The sequence below is a fragment of the Condylura cristata genome, unplaced genomic scaffold (genome assembly GCF_000260355.1).
Source record: "Condylura cristata isolate star-nosed mole 26May11 unplaced genomic scaffold, ConCri1.0 scaffold00001, whole genome shotgun sequence".
NCBI classification, from domain to species: domain Eukaryota; kingdom Metazoa; phylum Chordata; class Mammalia; order Eulipotyphla; family Talpidae; genus Condylura; species Condylura cristata.
In genome coordinates, this window is record NW_004567102.1 from 34,927,766 (window position 1) to 34,934,726 (window position 6,961).

Consider the following 6,961-nt stretch of genomic DNA (forward strand, 5'->3'; position numbering starts at 1 on the left):
TCTGGCCTGTACCCCAGTTCTGTATGCATAAATAAATAAATATTTTAAAAAATGCAGCTGGGGTAATTCCATTAGTTTACAAGGCTTGGAAATAAGCCCCTGTGGCTTCTGACTGCTGTTCCACCCTTAGAGTAAACTTTCCTTTGCTTGGAGGACAAAATGTGCTTCTCAGCCTATCTCCTGCCTGTAGAATTCTGCCAGTGACGGCCTTCTTCCATCTTGTCCTCTCTGTCCCTTCAAGTTGATGGTGGCAGTGATGCTCCTGTCATACTCTCACTTTGCCATTGAACCCACCCCACTGCACAGGAGGCTCCGGTTATTTCCACTTGAGGTAGAACATGGCCTTGTGGATCTCCATGTCAGACAAGGTAAGATGGCTTCTGCATTGACCAAGGGTGATGCTGTAGTGAAGGGACCATGAATGGGTCAACACCCACAGCCCCTAGAAATGAGACAGGCTAACTTCTGGGGAGGGCGCCACCATTGTGTGTAAGCATAGGTGCACATGTTTAAAATTGGCTCAATTTTCACAGTAGGGTTGTGGAAATGAACTTAGCTCAGAGGTTGCCCCAAGGCTGCTTGGGGCCTTGTTTCTGTTTATAAACTATGAGGTGGTTTCTCTCTTCCAAAGCCTGCATAACTTCCCATTTCTCATGAAAGCAGCCAGAACCTTGATGATGACTTTGGAGATTTCCTCCTCCTGCCCCATCAGTGGACCTCACCCACTGCCCTCCTGGCCCATCCAGCTTCAGGCAGACAGGCCTCTTTGCTGTCCTTGGAAACACCAGACTGCTGGTGTCAACCCCTCCTGGATACTCATCCCCCAGATAGCTACACAGCCCACTCTCTCACCTCTTCCCCAAGGTCCACTGTTAGGGTAAAAGTCTGCCCCCCAATTCATATGTTGAAGTCCTCACCCCAGTACCTCCACGTATTTGGAACAGGGTTGTGACAGATGTAATGAGTTAAAACGAGATCCTTAGGATGAGCCCTAACCCAACATGACTTGTGTCTTTAGAAAAGGGGAAACTTGGACACAGAGACATGGTTAGAAGAAATAAAATATGGAGAGGTGTAGGGAGACAATTTTAAAGACCCTTCCTTAGACCTGTTCTCCCAAATTCTGTCCACTGCTTAAGATCAGTCTCCAGGTTTTCCCAAAAATTCTATTCAGAGTGATCAAGTTTATTCTGCCCTCCATCACACTTGACAGTATTCCCGTTCCACACATGAGTTTACATTTGATGCTATGCTTTGTGGAGCTCCCCTGCCATAGAACTCTCAAGGAAATTGACTTGTTCTCTGCTGAAAAACAAAATATTTGTTTTATGCACAGCAGGTGTGAGTCCTGCATTGAGCAAGATCTGCAGAAGACATCTAGGTCATTTCCTGACTGCTGACAGGAATCCAGCAGATTTAGAGCTGTTTATTCCATTGTTTCTTATCTCGAAGATCACTCCATCTTCATTATTTCTATTGCTACTGTTGCAACTTCAAAGAACAATGGCTAATTATTTCCCAAATCTCAGAACACACTAGAATTGACTTGTGATGATAATTATATGCAGCTGTGTCTTAAAACGCTCCTCTTCACCTAAGTCCTCATCATTGAACTCTAGGGAGAGTGTTATTTCCTTAATTATATCAATGTTATCTTTACCTACCAGGGTATCTGTGTGTCTCAGTTCAGACCACCGATGTTTCCTCTGCCCACTCCCGCCCCACTCTGGCTCTCCACTGGGAGCTGCATGTATGCCCTGTCTTCTAAAAATGACTTATTCTCTAGAAGAGATTTTTATGTGGAGTGTAATTATATCTTTCTTACAGGAGATAAGTAAGCTGGTAGCATTGAAATATTTTTAGCCATTCTTTTTGAGGAAGCTAAACTGTTTCATAGTTATTAGGAACAAATACAATGAGGAAATTATTCTAGCATTTAAAAAATGAGCAGCCTAACTCACTATATGAGTAGGGATCAGTTTCTCACTGCACTGAGGCATTGTGTGTGTGTGATGCTCACCTTGGGGAATGAACAAGTTGAGGATTAGGACATTTATGTGTTTTTTTTTGTTTGTTTGTTTTTTCTTTCTCAGTCTTTCCACATTCATTACATCTTGTGAGATTATATATATCTTGTTTATTTGCAGCACAATGTCAATCGTGTGCGGCACAAAGCTCCGTGTGTTTAAAAGACCAGCTGACAATTTTAAGGTAGCAAAACTGCCAGATCTTTTGAAAGCAATGTCTTAAATATAGTGATAAAATGTTAAAAAATAATTAATTGTTGTAGAGTCCATTAACTACTACATAGTTATTCACCCTTAGCCCTTTTCTGTTTTAGATTTGCAATGATTGGGGGACTTCAGAGCTCCGAGACACCCAAGTCCTATCACCATCATCCATTTCCTCTAGAAAATGGAAGGAATGTAGACAGACAGCAGGTCTGTAAATGTGTGTTGTACATGAATGTGTGTTTTGTATAACAAGACCCACAGCCAGAGATTAGGAGTTTATATCTACCATTCACAGAAGGTGATCATGAAAACATGGTTAGTAAAACAGAATAAGAGGGGTTGCCAGGGAACAAATGGGAAGAGAGGATGATGTAAGTGAAGATGAAAGATGGGATGAGTGAATTAAATGAGAAGAGTGAGTCAGAATATTCTCTCTCTTTCCACCAAAGTAGCCACCTATGAAAATGTTACTGTATATGGCAAAAAGGACTTGGAGATTTGCAGACCGGAAGAGGAGGCTGGGTTGCGCAGGTGAGCCCAATCTAATCACGTGGGTTCTTAAGCTTGTAGAGCCTCTCCCAGCTGTTTATAAGCAGAGAGAGATGGAGCACAGAAGAGAGCTTAGAGAGAGGCAAGTTTGCTTCCCGGGAAGCTGGGGCCCGGGCCCATGCCAAGGAAGGTGGGTGGCCTCTAGATGCTGAAAGGCAAGGAAACATGTACTCCTAGAGTTTCCAGAAAGAACACAACTTTGCTGAAGCCTTGACTTTAGCGATTGGGACCTGTGTTGGATCTCCGACCTTCAGAACCGTAAGTGAATGATTCTTTGCCATTTAAAGCACTGGTTTGTGGTGATTTTTAAACCTGCGACAGTAAAACTAATGTGGGAAGGATTTCTGAAGAGACTAGAAGTCTGGAATATTGTATGGACTGAATGGTGCCTTGGCCTCCGAGGTAATAATTCTGATGTTTAAACTTTAAAACAGGATGAAGTGAGAAGGTGGTAGGCCTCAGGCAGCACCACTTAGTAATGCTGTTTTGTAGACTTATTTGGAATCAGGAGAGCCTTGGGGCAGAGGAATCAAACTTCTGCCAGAAAAGTAGATGTAAAATGGTGGTGTTTGCTGTGGGTGTGGAAAGATATAGGTAGAGACATTGTTTTGAAGAAATTGGTTGCATGTTTGATGGCTCCACGTTGGAGAGTTAGTTGATGTTATGGGCTGATGTGGTCCCCATAAATTGCTGTGTTGAAACCCCATGCCTCTGTCCTGCCATCTGATGGGGACTTTAGTAATGAGGACTTCACATGGGATTAGTGCCTCTATGAGAGAATTACGAGGCTGGCTTCCCTCAGTTTTCTATCCTGTGAGTGTGGAAGACAGCCAAGAAGTGAGTCCTCACCCAGGTTCCTTGATCTTGGATGTCCCTGGCTCCAGACCATGAGAAATAATTGTTTCTTATTTAAGCTGCGCCTGTGGTTATTGGGTCAGAGGTAATGTTAATTTGATTGTCAGCAGATGCAGATAAGACAGTGGAGAATGCCTCAAAGTTTAGGACTGACTACAGAATGTTGGATCCTAGAGGGGTGAGCAACCCCCCTAGTTTTGGGGGGGGAAATACAGACAGAACAGGTGCGTTGAGTTTGGGACTTTTCCAGCAAGCTTCTGCTTACAGCTTGGGGTTCTTTCTGCAGTCTCTCACCTCTGTTGCGACCTCTGCTGTGGCTATGCCTGGCACCAGCCACTGCTGAAGGGACAGTTTGAGGCAGGGCAAAAGATTATGCGCCTGGTGATGTGGGGCCAATGTATCGCTCTTCCTCCAGTCTCCCATTCCCCCTTTTCCTCATTCCCTGTGGAAGCCAAGTTGTCCTTTCTGCTTTTGATTGGTGTCCTGAATTCTGATGTGAGAAGGTGAAAACTCAGCAGCAGGCCCATTTCTGGGCCCCCAGGTCTGCCCCTTTTCAGGTAGAAACTGAATTTTATGAGGACAGTGTATAATTGTGGCCCAAAGTGGAAAGGGAGGCTGGCTTTCGGGAGAGGAAATAAGAGGGTGGAGATGTCGATCCAATGTTGCCTGTCGTCCTGCTGGCAGAGGGAGTTGCATCTTCGTGGGACTAGGTACGTGACCTCTGTGGAGCGGCAGGAGAGGTGTCACAGAAGGAAGGTAAGTGGTATCAGACGATACTTCATGTTACTAAGCCCCTACTATGCACGATGGAATGCCTGTTAGGAATGGCTGTTAGAAAGCACCATACCCAAGCCAGGAGAGTGAGCACCAGCTTGTCCTTCTTAGGGCTCTTTGTTCAAAGTCATAATGAGCAAAACAGGTAAGAGGACTTGGGCAAGCAAATGTGATTATTTACACTAATGCTGCTAGAGCTTGTGGAGGGTAAAAATTACTCAAGGTGCTTCATTTCAGTTTTCTATTTACCCTGTTTTTTCCCTGATGGCTTCACATTTACCTACATTCCCAAAAATCCTTTCCAGACTTTGCTCCACTTACATGGGCCCTGTACAGTCTGTCTGTCCTTAGCACAGGACATCTTGTTGTGTGATACCCTAAGTGGGATCCCTTGGCAGAGCTACCAAGAGGGGATGCTACAGGGCAGCTTAGGCTCTGTTGTGTTCTTGCCTCACCTGGGCTCCTAGGACCCAAGGGTGCATCCTTGGTACAGTTAGCCTGTTCTCGCCTGTTTCTCGAGTCTAGGCATTTGTCTTGGTCTTTACCAACAACACACTTTATTCTACTAATGAACGTGGATGCCTCTGTTTCCACAGAATCCTTCTGATAAGGCTAGCCCTCAGCAAACTTACAGCAATCCTAAAAAGTATGTTTGTGGGAAAGAATGTTTCCTCCTATTTGTACTTTTGATTGGTAGCTGTGATTGAAGTTTTCAGCTGGAAGACAGAAAACTGGATCTACTCTGGTTTAGACTAGAGGGAAGGACACAGGTGATGTAGGGCTATAATTGAATCCCTCACCAAGTTCACAGGAACTGCATGTGGAATAGGCCTAGATTCTCTGCCTGTCACAACCAGTAGTCAGTGAGCAGGCAGGAATTGCACCTATAAGTACTTCTATGTTTAGATCACTGGCCACTGACCTGAGAGAAAGGTGGGCGTCAGGCCATCAAGATGGGGAAGAACTGTTTTGCTATCACATCTCAAGCTGGCCTCATTGTAATGAGCTAGACAGAGTCATAAGCAAACAGCCCAGAAGTTGTTTCTGGCATTTATGTTCAACCCCCAGGTTATCTTGGCTCTGGTACATCTGAAGTGTCAATGTCTAGCATTCCTTTGGGCATCATCAGGGCAGGAATCTCAGTTCAAAGCAAGACTTTGAAAGAAAACGGATCATGAGTCACAGTGTTTACAGACAGTCTTATATTGGGCATGATGCCCTTCTCAAATCTCCCCAGGCCCCACTGGTACTGAGAAGAAGTACATGTAATTTATGTACTCTTCCATGGAAACTAAAGGAGAAGCTAATAATAGGTTCAAGAACTCAAATAGAATTACCAGTAACTTTACAGAATTGGAAAACTTTCAAACTTCATTCTTTCCACCTTTTATCACTGAAGTATGATTCAATGCAGGATGGCCAGCTGTGTTACTCTGAAATGTCTTGTGTTCTTTGTAAGACAGCCCTTACGCGTGCTTGCAGACCTCTGAGCTACTACTTTAGAGCCCTTAGTAACTCAGTTGTGGGTAGGAAAAAGCAGTATCTGTTCTTACCTTTTTGTCAGTAACAAACTAGTGATTTTTGCCATATGGAATGGGGTCCCAATAGCAAAACTTGCTTTAAGTTGATGGGTAGCTGCTAATTATAGAAAGCCATGGCTCACTGGTAGATCTAATAAAACAAATCTGCACAAAAGCAGTAGCGGCAGCAGCAAGCCACATATCCTGGTGAGGTAGTGAGGGAAGCCCTGTGGCTGCAGGGCCTCACAGCTGTATGAGAAGCATAGATGTGGTGAGGCAGGACCGATGAATGCCTGCAACTTAAATCTTCAAGAAGCCTTCCTATTGATGACAGCCTACTTATGTCTGTTACACATTCTTCTAGATCCTTGGGAAATATCTAGGAAATGGGGTATGATTCCTGAGGTTTTTTAGTTGTAGATAATTCTGACAGTACTTATAGATGTTTAATCTATAAAAAGAACTAAATAAACTCATATTTGCATCACTTATTCCAAAATAGAATGCCCATCAAAATAGGATGCCCTTTTGTTATAAGTAACAACCTACTGGATGTTAGTACTTCTGTCTGGGGGCTTGTTATGTTTGTGCTTAGCATGAACATCCCAAGGATAGTGAAAAGCACAAAGGGAAGGGAGGGTGCAGCTATAAGGTAATAAGCTTGCGGATAAAAAATACACAAAAATACACAAATAATAAATAAAATAGTTTATATTAAACTTAAACTCTTTCACATAAAAAAATAGCAAAATATAATTAATGCTTTTCTACCCTCTTAGGGAAAGTACATTAAAAAATACAATAAATTAAAACCAGTAAATTCCTTACATTTAATTTCTGCATTCCAGCAATCCATAATTTCACCCTGAACTATTTCATTTGCCTTCTAGAAAGTTTTCACTTCATAATTATGTTCCAGAACTTCACTTTTTGAGGTTGAAGCTTGGAATATGGTTAATCCAGTTGAGATGTGCTGGAAATGTAAAATATGCCAGATTTTGAAAACTTAGTATGGTAAAAAAAAGGTAA